General features: G+C 42.6%; 1 protein-coding gene across 12 annotated transcripts in view; it reads left to right on the forward strand.

Moving 5' to 3' along the window:
• Positions 1 to 4,051: 4,051 nt before the first annotated feature.
• AGTPBP1 (ATP/GTP binding carboxypeptidase 1) overlaps positions 4,052 to 12,668 on the forward strand; it is a 63,961-nt gene continuing 55,344 nt past the window's right edge. For 3 of the 12 annotated variants that reach the window (XM_056324339.1, XM_056324340.1, XM_056324341.1), the window contains exon 1: positions 8,104 to 12,549. The gene's annotated coding sequence lies outside the window, so the exon portion shown is untranslated. Of the gene's footprint in view, positions 4,164 to 4,239; positions 4,478 to 4,519; positions 5,430 to 8,096; positions 12,550 to 12,668 lie in introns of those variants that run through there. The other 9 variants (XR_008819398.1, XM_056324346.1, XM_056324335.1 and 6 more) reach the window with 8 other exon arrangements.

Raw genomic sequence — 12,668 nt, forward strand, 5'->3', positions numbered from 1 at the left:
CGCCCTCTCCTTTTTGATGAAATGCATTTGCTAGAGGTTACGTAACTGGTGTCTCTGCAGAGTTTGCTCAGATGTGCTGATTATCTCATGTCGGGGGGGGGAAACGGCTGACAGAAGATACGTAAGGGAAGTGCGCTTTTAGAGCCATTTACGGTGGATTTGATCTTTTTTTTTCTCCATCGTGCACAAACTGAATGCCTCCACTGTTTCTGGCTAAGATGACCAACATAAAAGCCAGAATGTGCTTTACTAACCAAACAGACAAGTTTAAGTATATTTGCCTCGAAGGTTATGAGAAGCAGTTTGATTTTAAACTGAAAAGGCTAACTTGCAGCCATCACCCTTTCAGTTCAACATGCTCAAAGTACAGAGCATTTCTAGGGACTGGGGGAAAGCAAGAGGAGAAAAATCAGTGTAAGCTGTTAAACCAATGACGGCACCTACTTCATCCGAAAGAATTGTCAGTTCAATGGCTGTTCAAATGTCTGATGGTTCACTGCTGCACTCAGGCTTAATTCCTGTGGTGATACATGTTTTGTTAACTGTAAAGATTTAATTAACACCCACTTTTTCAAATTGTCTTGTTTTTCACTCTAGATACTTACTTCACTCCCCCTCCCTCTTTTATTTTGTAAATACTTCTTTTTTTAAATACTTCTTGTATCTATAGTAGCCAGGACGTGAAGAACTAACAACATAGTTCCCTCCATGTACAAATTGTATGAGTAAATTCTTTTTTTTTTTTTTTTCAAATATGTGAGTGCGGAGGTTCTTGTTTGACTGGAATACGCAAGATTCACTCTCGATTTTGGTGTTGTATTTTTTTGTTAATGTCCTTTATATATAAATTAAATGTGGTTGTCAGTAGGCCTATGGAAATAAAGTGGTTGACTTGGTATGAGCCTTTGAAATACGGTGCATCATTTCAGAAATTTGTCCCCTTCCTGCCTTGAAAAACAACACCCACTCATTCCCACTCCCAGTCCCCGGAACACTTAGATGCAAATATCCACCAGGGTACAAATGTGTATGTTCTGAATTACTCTGAAGAATATTGATGGGTTATTTCATTTTAGTATTACAAAAGCAAGAGTAGCTAAATGAACCACAGATGTGAAGTTGAACTGAAATGCTTTTGTATGCATTGCAATACAGAGGTAACAGAGCACAAAACATCTTCTCAAAGGTGAAAAAGAACAGAAGCTATGTTGGAAAAGTACCAAGTATTCTGATGGGTAGGGAGCAATGACATATCTAGACATAAAGGCAACAACAAATTCTGCAGTGTGTTTATCAAATGTGGGAGCGATTGCTTTTCAGAGTTAAGGAGTGCTGGTAGCACATTAATTAATACCAGTCGTTTTTTCTTAAATGAAATGACACATTTTGCCAGTCTAAAATTAATTGGATCTACTGCTGTATCCTCTTTTTTCAGTAGAGAATTCTCGTATTTTTAACTGATTTATTTTTGTCATGTGCCAGTACACATACAGAGCTGTTTAAAAATATTATTTTCTTAACGAACTTAAGTGAACTGACTTTGACTTCAGCTTTAAAAAATTTGAGAGATTTTTATCTACACGCACCCCTTATTTGCTCTTTACTTGCCAGAGCCTGCCTGACACTATTTTTGTCTTTGCCTGAGTCATACTTGAGTTCATTCCATGTCTTCTGCTTTGCTTTAGACAAAGTTATGCATTCAAAATAATTCCATGAATAGAACTCCACAGAAAACTTCTAGCTGTACTGTTTGCTGTTTTAAGTATTCTTTCTTAATCGTCTGTGATGGGTGTTACAGAGCAAGTGAGACTGTTCCTACCTGTTGCTACTGTGCTGGTAAATTCCTGCATTCTGATTACCTGCATTCTTATTCATGCTAGATGACTGGAGAAACCTGTAAGGTAAGCGAGGGAGTCATCTCCTTCCAAATACATGTGTTTTCTGATCCTAACCCTTGAGTTTACAAGCTCTAGGATAATTAATCATTTGCTGGAGAAAGACCAAGTGAAAAATAAAATCAAGGAGGACTGGTTATATGCCTTAATCTGTCCTATCCATTCATGTTAATAAGGTGGGAAGGGGACGTCAGAACATGTAATCAAGCATTTATACATAAATTATGTGATAATGGACTAAAGAATGTGTTACACCACTTTAAACTGGAATTAACTCCACCAGAACTCTAGTTGACTTTCCTGATTTAGTTGGTAGAAATTGGCTGATGCCAGTTAACTAGACACACTGTATTTAACCAGACCCAGGTAGGAGGGCTGGTAACTCCCATCTGTCATAGGTATGCAAGAGTGGTCCCCTACTGCGACTTGCGTTGTTTCTGCTGACTTGCCAGTAAAGCAGCTTTGTTGTGATTTAAAGAATCAGTCACCAATATTTGAGTGAGCGGAGGTTATCTTTATTTGGCAGCGCTGGGTGCATGGGGGATTGCTCCACCAAAGTCATGCACACCGAGGGGATTTTTCAGTCCCCTCTTTATACAAGCAACTCATACCTATTCATTAATTTTCCAGGAAATCATTTACATATTCATTACACTTCCAGGAACTCATTTACATATCTTGCTAAACTAGTGACCATGATTTAAGTCCTTGTCTTTGGCACGTTGTATAAACAACAGGAGCTTAGGCCCAGATAGCCTTTTTAAAGATGACAAATCCAAGGACTTAGCGATTAGTACATCTGTCATGTTAGCAATAAGGGTCCTTGGATGTTTCCCAACTTTTAGATAAACATAAGTACATCATCCTATAGATAAGTGGTACATCATTCATCATTCAGTTGTGTGTCTGAAAGTTACAGATGTTCATGCTTTCTGCACAGATCTGTGGACTGTTGCGTGAATGATAAGCAAAGCTTGTGTTTTGAACACTGTAAAGCCATGTGAATTTAAGGGGTAACAGGTAGTAAACGATTATTCAGGTGAATCAGCACTAAAGAAGAGTTGCCAAGCGTCACCTGAAACACACAGCTACTTCCTAGACATCTGAAGAGTCTTGCGTATCTGTTTCTGTCTTTGTAAGACAGTAGCTGCAAATGCTGTAGCCAGATGCATGTATTTTAAAAGGCAAGATGTAAGGCATGTACAATTTAAAGGATCTGAAATATGCTTTTTACAGAGTAAAATTTAAGATGGGTAACGCCAAGGTTACACAATGTTATTGGGAAATGAACCTTGTGTGTTTCTATAGGGATCGTGCTTTTATCATTAGCTATTATTGGTAGAAATGAGATTTGAACTGGATTTCAATTTACCAGCCTTCACTAATGCACTGCTTCTCCTTTGTCAGTTTTGTAAACCATCAGCATCAAGATTTGACCTCGAAATTATTGGCAGTTTCCTATTTTAATTTGAGGAACTTCATGAAAAAAAGGAAATGTTACTTCTTGGTTGCTACAGATCAAGAAGTGTCCGGGAGGGAGATGGAAGTGCCCACTTACTTAAGTCAACAGGGATACCGAAGTGGCTCAATACGGGGCCCAGAGAGGTTAATTTGCCGTAAAAGTTAATGTTTTTTGGGGGGGAGGTGGAAGAGAATGGCGCCTTCGGCTTTTACTATTCCCAAGTTTCCTTCCTCGCTTCAGCGCCCTCGGTAGCAGGGGCCTGGCCGCTGCGCAGCTGCGAGCGCTTACCTGCCACGAAACCCGGGTGCCAGAGCCCCGCTGCGCGGGTGAGCGCTCGGCGACACCAAGGGACGCGCAGCGGCAAGCGGCCGGTGCGCAGCGGGGCCGCCATCGCCGGGGCAGGCGCAGGCGACCGGCCGTGCTGACGCCGCGGCCCTCCGGCTCGCGCGCCCTCCCCCGCCGCCCGGCCCCGGCCACCGGCGAGGCCCCGCGGCGGCGCCGCCCCCGGGGCGGGCTGGGAGAAGGCGGCCCGCGGCCAGGTAAAGCCCTGCCCGGCTTCCCTTCGCCGCCGCCGGGCCCGCTCCCCCCGCTCCGGGCGGCAGCGGCTGGGGCCGAGCCGCACAGGCCGGGCCCCGCGCTCCCCCCGGCGGCGGCGGCGCGAGGCGCCTGCGCGAGGCCGGGGCGGGGGGGCGGTGACGCGTTGCGGTGCGGGCAGGTTCCTGCCGCCGCTCGCACGAAGGCGGCGGGGCCGCAGCGCGGAGCCGCCGCCCCGGCGCGGCACGGTGCCCCCGCCTGAGCATCGTGGGGTGAGGGGCACCCTCCGGCCGCAGCGCCCGTCCGTCGCGGGGCCTGCGGGGCGCGCATCGCCCTTGGCAGCGCGGGCCGCGCCGCAGCGGGGCGAGGGCCGGGCGGGGCGAGGCGAGGCGCCCGCGGGGAGGGGCCGGGGCCGGGGCCGGGGCGGGGCTCCCCCGTGCCGGCTCCCCCGTGCCGGGCCGTGGGCCCGTCGCCGCCGGGAAGCGGCGGGCGCGCTCTTGCACGGCAGCTCTCCCGGGAGCCGCTCTCCGGCAGCCGCGCCCTGCGTGCGCCCACCTCACCTGCGGATGCGGTTGCGGACCCTACGGTAGGCGCGGTGCCCGGTTTCGGGGCTCGGCGGCGCTGAGCCCGCCGGTGGCCGCGGGGCGCGTGCGGCGCGTGGCCCCTTCAGACGCGTTTCCCGGCTGCGCGCGGCCGCCCTACGGCAAAGCTCTGACGCCCGCGGAGCGGGAAGGTGGCGGGGACCCTCGTCCCGCCGTCCCGTGGCGCCGCGGCCCGCCCCGGGGTGGCCTGGCGCCGGTGCTGCGGGGGAAGGCGGCGGCTGGGGTGCCGCTTGCCGGCCGTGCTGTGCGGCGGAGCCCGCTGGGCGGCTGTTTAACTTAACGCTCCTTGGGTAGGAGTTTATTAACAGTCTGGGGTTTTATTTTCTTTTCCTCCCTCCTCTTGCAGTTGTGGAAGTCGAGCGTGGCGAGTGTTGCGGACGGTGCGGGGTCAGGTGCCGGGCGGGCGGTGTGAGGAAGAGGCAGGGCATCGCGGGGCGGGGTGCTGCTTCCCTTCGGCGTCGACTCTTCAGACCCTGAGCTGTGGCAGGGGTTTAGGCATCCAGACCTGGATGAACTTCTGATATATATGCTGGCAGCTATAGGCTTTCCGTGTTCTGTCATCGGCAGAGATGAAATTCTCCTATGTACCTGTATGGTACTGAAAACACCATGAAACTTCTGTATAGCCTTGTCGTAGGAATGTTGATTTTTGTGTATTTATTTTTCCATCATAAGGGATTTAGCTCTCCAGCAAATGTATTCCCAGTAATGATTTTCTTTTAGAGAAATACGTTTCTGAGCTACCTTAATAGGCTGTATTTCATGAAAAGGCTTCTCTGTTTTGCAGGTAGCTTTCAGTGTGCTTTTCACTGCTGTGTATAATGATGGGTGACAGGATGCTGATGATGGGATAGCCCCACCTTCTGGTTAATCCGTCAGTGAAATCATACTTGGACCTACGAGTTTTTCTGGAAATTACACCACATAATGTGCATTGTGAGTGCAAGTGCAAGGTTGTGTTGGAATATCTTTTTTTATGTTTTGGGCTGGGCAGTGGCAAGATAATCTCCTTTTCTGAAGACCTTCCTCCTTAACATCATGATAATTTTATCACATGCCCCTGTTCCAGCAGAACAAGTTTTTATTAATAGTTTCTGATCTCTCAGTTCACTACTGTCATTTTTTTTTTACGCCAGCATAAATTAAAGGAAGTACATTTTTTGAAAGCATCACAAAACTAGGTTTCTTGGTTTGTTTTTTTCAAAAAGGGAGGAAACGATCCCAAACCAAGGAGTAATCCTAGTGTGTCGAGTGATATCTGATCTATGTTGGGTGAAGTGATACATCATCTCAGGCTTAGCTTTCAGCAGGTTTTGGAGATGGCAGTGTTCCCACTTAAGTTTTCATATTCAAGAAATTCAGACATTGTCTTCCAAATGGAAGCTATTGAGCTTGAAAAATGTTCAGGTGTCTTGATAGTAGGTGGTACACACAATCAGCAGTTTTATATTAGTTAGCTTACTGTTGCTGGGAGTGACTTCCCTGAAATTATGCATGTGAAGCTACAGTTAGAGAGGAAAGACCTGGGAGAAGGCTCCCTGAAGTCCTCTTGGCTTACAGGAAGAGCTTGCTATTTCACCTCATGTTTAGGTTTTAGTCTGGGGAAGAAGACATTTCAGCTTGTCACTCAACAACTTGTCAGCAATGTATCTTAAGATTAGAGACTTCGCAGTCTTTAAGATTCATGGTGATACTCTGCTGGACTTATTTGGGAACCACCTGTTTTTTGGCGCCTAACATGTTACTTGAAACTTCTTGAGTTCTAGTATCTGCAAGCTGCTTGCTCTTAGGAGATTGTTCCTGTGCTATGGATTGTTAATGTCCAAAGAAACTGATGCTCAAGTCACTCTGGCCCTGGAGTCTAACTGCAGTAATTGAAGTGTTTAAACTCCTTAAACAACTTAGAGGGGAAGTCAGATTTCTTGGAATGTGTGTGAGAGTGCTAAACAAGGCAGCTGGCTGTATGAGTGCTTAGGAGGGATTTGTAATGACACTGTATCTCTGGGTATGTTTTCAAGCCCTGCCACTATCTACAGCTTAACTCTCCAATATCCTGTGTTAAGAGTCAAGGAGATTATGAGCTGTTCAGTGTGTGTCCTGGATACACGGACAGGTCAGCATGGTTTACATTTGGAAATATAGTTCCCTAACAGTTAGACATAAAAATACTGGAAGTGTGTGTGTGTGAGCACCCAAACATCCTTCCTTTCTTACGCAACAGCTGCAGAAGTTACAGTCCTGAAACTGTCATCCTAAAACTGTAATGCATTAAAAGGCATGCATTAATTTTCACTATGTCTTTAAAAAACCTTACAATTTGTGAGAAGCAGGATGTCTAGGATTTTGTGTACTGGAGGTAGGTAATACTGTTCTAATTGCTTCAAGTATAAGTCATAGGCTAAATGGTACAAATCAAGGTTTTGAAAGTGAGACTGGTTCCTGAGAGTTTTGTGGATGTGAGAACACTGTGTTTCTGCTTACTAATGAGGTTGAAGGGCTGGAAGTATATTTGACTAGATAAATGTGGAACATGGAGCCACAGGTATTTTTTTCTTTTTTCTTTTCTTTTTTTTTTTTCCTCTTTTCTTTTTTTCTTCTGGATTAAAACCAGGCTTGAGGGATTGCTTTAACTCATCTGGTGAATTAGCAAATTTAGATGCTTGGGTTGATTTCTTTAAAGATTGACCTTAGCCATCAAAACAGTGTAAACCAAAGGATCAGTCACTGGGTTAGGTGCTGGAAAGCACCTCTAACATTCAGCAGTGTATCAATGAAGCATTTCCAAGAGCTGAGGAGAGTTACTGGGTTTCCAGTTCTTTTTCGGTTTTTGGTGTAGGGAAATGCTTAGTTTCTGCTATGATTGTCCTTTCCCTCGTGGCTGTTTTTATTGCTCCCCTTCTCCCTCCCTGTGCCAATCATGTTCTGCCTGATGAAAGGGTTATGTTAGCTGGGCAAGAAGTAGCTTTTGCAGTATTTCTGTCAACTTAAATCATGCAAGGTTTGAATGTGATACTCTGGGAGCCGGGTGTGAGGATTTTGTCATGTCTTGAGGAGCAACCTTATGCTTGCCATGCTAATAACTTGCCAGGGGCTTCTTCCAGGCAAGAAATGAAGTACTGTTTTCTTATTTTGCTCTTTTCCTGATAAATGCTTCTTTTTCTTTCTTTTAAAGGGAATTGCTATTAGATATTTACAGCTTCTTTTGGCTACGTGTATCAGACTGTGTTTTTACAGTTAAGTGGACTGGTGGTAATTGACTGCATGACATAGTTGCCAAGCTGCTGTACAGGGCTTTGCTGCTTCAGTCCTCCGTGAAGCTTTATGTATGTAATTTTGAATGTCTGATTATATACTGGAGTTTATTTAGTCACATCAAAAAGTCAGCACTTTGCTATAATGCAGCAATGGGTAAACTAATCAGCTGATATTTTTTGTTTCCTATATGAATATTGATAGCAAAGGGTACAAGGAGAAGGCAGTAGCTGATTTTCAGAAGTATTTTTTTCTTTGACTAGTAAGGGTTGTCAGCCTTTTTTTTTTTTCTTTTTTTTTTCTTTTTTTTTCTTTTTTTTTCTTTTTTTTTTTTCTTTTTCTCTTTTTTTTTTTTTAATTTGGAAACTAGACTCTTGTTGCGACGGAGGGAAGACGCAGTCACTCAATATGAGTGATCAGCAGACTTCCTTTATTGTACCTTACAGTCACCTTTTATGCCTTGTTATAATTAGCTCATACATATTACAAAAGTTAAGCTCATTATTGGTTAGTTGCCAAAATATCAAGCCCGCCCCTAGTTTCTCTTCTGTAGTTATCTGTTCCCACCTGCAACATTCTTTTCCCACCGCAGTCTTCCTGTTATTTTGTAGCTTTTGCTTTACTTCAGATAAGCTGAGAGCGATGTGCATTTTTGTCCAGCCAGCTGGACTATGTCTATGTGAACTTTTTCAGCTAGCCAGTTATCCACAGACTCTTTTCCACCAAAAACTTAAGCCTTTTTTTTGCTACTTAGAGGAGTTGGTTAGCTTTACTTGTTAAATGAAGGGTTATTTTCTGCCATTTCCACATGAAATCTTACTGTTTTTGATGACACTAAAAGCTTTTTGTACTGCTGCATATAAAAATATTAGGAAGAGATAACTGTTCAGTGTGTACTCAAAGCCATTCTGTCCTAATTCACAGTTTAATTTAATTTAGGAAACAGCTGGCCCTGAACATTTTTTGTCTCTGGAATATTGACTAAGACTTTAATTCCTGTGAGACTTTCACAAAGTAAGATTGAGGATGGGGTGGAAAGTCTATGTTTTTGTTTCCCAGTGCTTGTAGAAGAAGGTTCAGGAACTAGTCTAGGGATAGGCAACTTCAGAAAAGAAATTTTCCCTGCCACATTAGTTACAACTCTTTATGTATATAGGTTTTGTTTACTAGATTGTGGTTGAATACAGTGTAGGATTTGCCAACCTGAAACTTAGTTGTGAAGCTTGAAGGGTTTCTGCAGGTTTTCAATCACTAGAGTTTTAAGTTGGAATATAGATAACCAAAACTTTTATGTATTGTACTGTGGGTTGAGCTGACAGCTCCAAAAAAAGGATACAAAGTGGTTTGTACAAATAACTGTAGCATCTCAAAGTAGTCTGTGAGAGTTGTAATCTAGCATTAGGCCTCATGTTTTTAGTAAGGAAATTGTTCACATCCAGTAACTTTGCTAGTTTGTACAGCTTTAAAATAGCAGTGTTCTGTCAAAAAAGCAGTATTTAAAAAAAACCGAAACAACCTTGTGGAAGTTGTCACCCAGGGTACTGAACTGGGAACAAAGCACCATGTGTGAATGAACAAATGAACAGGTGGCCAGAGGGGTCATTTAAGGTATGACTTTAAAACCCTTTTCAAAGGGCCAGTCCTTCCTGTGGTACAAGAGGGTGAGATGGTGGAGGCAGCACTGCTGTATTAACAGTAGTGGCCAGTGCTTGCTGCTGCCAAAGGAAGAGCACTGTCCTGCTGTATGTTTCTTGTATAATCTCAAGTAACATACTGCAGTTTTCCATATTGTGTAGGGCTATATGTGGGGACTTCCCATATTTAGGATGCTGGTTATTATGGTGTTGGCCAGCTCTAGCAACATTCTTGTAGTTTGCCTTTTTGTCACATGTTCAAAATTTAGGATGAGCAGCAACACAGGGTCTATTCCTACAAGTGTAAACTTAATTAGGTAAATAGTCTGCTCCTGCAAACAATTTAATTCTATGTTTATGTCCTGGTTTTGACTGGGATAGTTATTTTTTTTCTTCTCAGTAGCTGGTACAATGCTATTTGGCTTTAGAAGAGAATAATGTTAATAACACACTGATGTTTTTAGTTGTTGCTAAGGAATGTTTATACAAAGTCAAGGACTTTTCTGTTTCTTAGGCTTCGCCAAGGAGAAGACTGGAGGGGCACAAGAAATTGGGAGGGGATACAACTGGGTCAGCTGACCCAAATTGGCCAGAGAGATAACTCTGTACCATAGGGCATCATGCCCAGTATATAAACTAGGCAGGAGTTGGACAGGACCTGCCAATTGTTGCTGGGGGACTTGATGGGCTTCAGGTCAGCAGGTGATGAGCAACTGTATTGTGCATCACTTGGGGTTTTTTTTCCTTTCTCTTTCAATTTTATTCCTCTCCCCTTCTCTCTCCATTACAATTGCTTATTATTATTATATTTTATTTCATTTCAATTGTATTGTTTGAATCTATACTCTTGGGTTTTATCTTTTTCCTGATTCTTCTCCCCATCCTGCTGGAGGGGTCGGGGAGGGGTCAGTGTGTGAGCAGCTGCGTGGTACATAGTTGTTGGCTGGGGTTAATCACAACAGTTCAAAAAAGTAAACCACGAGCAGTATTTTGGAATTAAGATTGCCTAGAGCACAAAGAATGCAGTAGTCTTTTAACAGTTGTGTTTAAAGAGACTTTTCCAGTGTCTTGAAGAAGAGTATTTCAACCTATGCACAGTTTCTGAGACTTTGGGGTATGTGAGATGATACACTATCAAAGGCCAGTTTACTTCCAGTTTAATCTGCACTGGGACTGGGGGACCAACATGTACTTATTTCTGTGAGAGGCAGAAGTGTCTTTTGGCAGCATACTCCAGAATGCAATCACCTGATCAAGCAGAGGGGTTTGATTTAGCTTTTTTTCTGCCTAGCATTTATGAAATTTTAAATCATTGCATGTTTTCTCAGTTCATACCTATGGCTTCTCTATTTAATTTTTTATTTCATTGTTTTTTGACACAATTCTGTCCTCTGAACCTTTCTGTTCCTTCCTTTTTCACATACTAATTCTGGAGGGTTTTTTGACTGTAGCATTTATTTATTTATTTAATGATTTTATTCAGCTACTTGCTTCCACTATCTGATAAATAAGTATGCAGTAAAGAAGTGACTTATTTGCTGTGCATTTGTTCATGGTTACTTTTTTTAAAACTTTCATATCAAGAGCTCCTGCTGTGGCTTTGAAAATGCTTTGGGATGCGCCTAGCTTTGGATAAAAAGCAGGACATAGAAATATATATAGATAAACTGTCTTACAGGTTTTGCAGACTTATTATGATAGATACGCACAATAAAGGTGAACAGACTCAAAAAACATGCCTGCCTTTCTACAGAATGTGTATTAGTTAAGAAAATAACTTTCTGGAAAAGAAAACCACAGAAAACAGGATATACTGCAAGTAGAACAGATTCAATAGTATCAATAAACAGTGCATATCCATATTGGTTTTGACTTTTCTAGTTTCATTTAATGAAAAGAACTGTCTTCTTTGGAATGTAGTTGCAAAATACTTTGTAAGAAAGTCCTAGTATTAACTAGGGTAAGTTTCAGAGGTCTCTGGCTTTTTTAAGGAGTTTGTTTTCTGGGTGGTAGGTTGTTCGTTCATTTTCTGTGTGGTTTTGTGTTGGGGTTTGGTGGGGTTTGTTTGTTTGTTTGGTGTGGGTTTTGTTTTTTTTTTTTCTTGGTGGGGGGAAGGGGTTTAAGAAAAGAAAATATTAAGATACTTCAAATTTTTTAGTTACAGTTACCCTTCCAAGACAGGTACGTTCCATGTTAAAGTATTTTGGTCAATTGAAGCATGTGAATTCTGTTTATGTAAACTCAGAATGTGTTCTGACTTCAGTGGCATACAGATCATCATCGTTTTCCCTGAGGGTTCTGATAGCAGGATTGTAGCATAAAAGCAATGTTTCTTTTCAACCTCCATGGTGTCAAGAGGTAGGCTTTATCTGGCCATATGTACATGTTGCTTCTGAGCATGTCTCTTTTTTTGGTAGCGTCATTTTGCCCTGACGGATGGGTACTGCTCCCTTTGCTTGCCATTAGCTTACAGAATACTGGTAGATTTGTCTTCCATGGCAGTTTTTGCAAAAAAACTTTTAGGGTCAGATTCTTCATTGCAGGAAAATGAGCTTGATGGCAAGACAGTCTGATGTAATTCAGAAATATAGATAAATATTTTAAATGTATATTAAAAAAAGTTTCAGTTTCAGTAACAAAAAGAAAGGAAAAAAAGTAACCATGAAAGCAGAGTTGCTGTTGGTTAAAGTAAAATTTTTCAGTCTCAGATGTGAGGTTACTGTGTGTTTAATGTATGAGAATTTCTTTCAGATGTGATGTTATCAAAATGACAATGAAAGCTCTCAGCACTGACATATTTTAATGGTGGCCATACATTTTTTTTCTTACTATGATTGTAAGCTAAAGTAAGGACCGAAGTTTGGTTTTGGCTGCTGCCTTTACTGTCCACTAGTGATTTATGGGAGATAAAAGGGAAAACAATTTACAGTGAATACGCTTAACCGCAGGTTCTGGTGCAGTTGAGCCATGCATTACTGTACTGAATTTAATTTGATTTCTTCAATTTTATTTAAATTTGGCTGTTTAGAGCATGTAGAAATTCCACCTGGATGGCTTGCAATAAATAAGGGGTATACTCACTTTCCCCTGAAATACATGCATCAGTTAAAGTACCAGAATCTTAAGGAAGATGGAAGAAGAGCAGTGTGACAGTGCATGCAAAGTATTTGGTTAGTAGCATTTACTTTTTTTACTTCTCTCTTTCTGTTATTAGGTAGATCATGAAGAGTAAATCTGATGATTAAGTGGCTTTCTACTGTGGTATGAAGTGCCTGATATTTGTGTGAAA

This window comes from Falco biarmicus, chromosome Z (assembly GCF_023638135.1).
Source record: "Falco biarmicus isolate bFalBia1 chromosome Z, bFalBia1.pri, whole genome shotgun sequence".
Lineage (NCBI taxonomy): Eukaryota > Metazoa > Chordata > Aves > Falconiformes > Falconidae > Falco > Falco biarmicus.